Source organism: Oratosquilla oratoria, chromosome 6 (assembly GCF_046742065.1).
Source record: "Oratosquilla oratoria isolate Oo_2021 chromosome 6, ASM4674206v1, whole genome shotgun sequence".
Taxonomy (NCBI): Eukaryota; Metazoa; Arthropoda; class Malacostraca; order Stomatopoda; family Squillidae; genus Oratosquilla; species Oratosquilla oratoria.
This window is the reverse complement of record NC_134782.1, coordinates 74,787,370-74,789,848: the sequence shown is the minus strand read 5'-3', so window position 1 is coordinate 74,789,848 and position 2,479 is coordinate 74,787,370.

The following is a 2,479-nucleotide window of genomic DNA, read 5'->3' as shown; positions in this document are numbered from 1 at the left end:
CATCATGCAAAGGGCAAGGCAAACCCCAAAACTCAGTGAACACCATGAGGAAAAACAAAAACTTTATGACACCGCAAAAAATAAAACACTTCCACAGATGGACAGTCACACACTGACCAGCTTTGTCTCATGTGGCTATTGTGTGGGTGGATGGCTGAAGGTTGCCAGTTAGTCACTTTCTCCTGCACAGTTTTCATGAATGAGATATCACACAGGTCCCAAAAATGCGGACCATTATGCATACGGTACTCTAAAAGTATGGAAAATGGTCCATGCCAACTGTTTTATATATATATACACACACACACAAACACATACATATACATTAATAAGTAAAATTGAAAAAATAGGAGGAATTCAAGGCAAACTGTTGGAATGGGTGAAGTGTTTCTAAACTGGGAGAAAAATGAGAGTGGTACTTAGAGACAAAAATTTGAAATGGGAAGATGTGAAAAGTGGCATCCCACAAGGCTCTGTTTTGGATCCTTTAATGTTTGCCATATACATAAATGATATGGATGAAAGAGTAAATTGTTGCATGAACTTTTTTTGCTGATAATGCCAAATTACTTAAGAGAGTAAGAACAGAAAAAGATTGCAGATCGCTGCAGGATGACCTGGATAAGATACGGGAATGGAGTCAGAGATGTGAGGTGAACTTCAACATCAAAAAATGTAGCATGATGATTTGGAAAAAGTAAAAATAGAGTTTTGGGACAGTATAAAATTGGAAACAAAGAAATCAAAAAAGTAAACTCAGAGAGGACCTTGGAGTAATCATCTCAAGCGAATTGACACCTGACAAACATGTAAATAAAGTATTTGGAGAGACAACTTATTAAGATCAATGAAAATGGCCTTCGACTACATAGATGAGGAGATGGTAAGAAAAATAATTGTTACACTGATAAGACCGAAATTAGAATATGCTGTATCAATGTGAGCACCTAGCACAAAAAAGAACATAAGAAAATTAGAAATAATCCAAAGAGCAGCGACAAAAATGGTACCCACTCTGTCATATCTGACATACGAATAAAGATTGGAGAAATTACAGTTGTCAACACTGGAACAGAGAAGGGAAAGAGACAATTTGTTGACCATTTTCAGAATTATGAAAGGGATGGAAGTTTTCGATAGAGACAAATTATTAAAGTGGGACAGAAGAGAAACAAGAGGACTTGAAAAGTAACTAAATAAAGACAGTTACAGAAGAGACCTGAAAAAAAATAGCTTTCCACACAGAGTGATTGATGTCTAGAACAAACTGAATGGAGAAACAGTGAATGCCAGAACTATACACGATTTTAAGAATAAACTGGATGTGGAGAGATACGAAAACAGGTCACTACGAGCATAGCTCTCGTCCCATAAAATAAAACTAGGTAGACTAGGTAAATACAGTTTGAGGGAACTTTTGGTCTTCATGAAGCACAGGACTTCGTGCAGACTGTAGGCTAGCCACCTGTTGTTCTGCACATTGTGAAATTGGTCCTAGCAGAAGTTCTTCTCATCTGAGAAGAACCAGAGCATCCCCAGCTCAACTGGATGTTTGACCTTGTTAAGGAGTTTCTTGGCTTTCATAAGGCAATTCTCTTGGGCCTTGGCAGTAAGTAGTTGGCCCTTACTCCTCATGTATGAGAAGTAGCAAAGATCCTCGTTCAGCGCTTTCTTCATAGTTGCCACTCTGGCGCCCATTTCTCTCGCCAAGGTCCACCTTGCCTTGGCTGGATCTTGCTGCACTTCTTTTCCAGCTTCTCAATGAATTTCGTTTTGCAAATGGAATCCGAACACCTGCTATGATCCTTTCTGCTAGCCACTGCTTCCACATTTCCATCACAATTCTCTAGCACATATCTTACAGCCTTCAAGGACCACTGAGCTGCGTCTAAGATTTTTGAATATTTGAATCCAGCACGAATCATCATGATGCAGATCACTCTCTTCCAATATTCTGGTGCTTTCCAGTTGCCCATGCTCTCTAACTCTCACACCCACCAGTAGTACACAGAATCAGCTATCCATTGCACTTTACTATTAAATCCTTCAAATGGTTCTGAAATGACAGATAAAAAAAGTATCAGAGTTATCCCGAACACCCTGTATATACTGTGTGTATATGTGTATGTGTGTCTATATGATATATATATACATATATATATATATATATATATATATTTTTTTTTTTTTTTTTTTTTTTTTTTTTTTTTTTTTGGGGGTGGGGGATGCTTTAGCTTGGCCATCCCACTTGTAATAGGGAAGGGCTTTTGATATATATATATATAAATATATATATATACATGCACACACACACACACACACACCAAAGACCTTTTTCCTATCATGAATTGTAAATTGGAGGAGTGATCAAATAAAAGCAAATACCCACTTTATACACAAAACCCACTCATCACCCTTTACATCCCAGCACCTTGTAGATGAAGGGTCATCCCAGTCTCCCATCACACTGCTTGGGTCA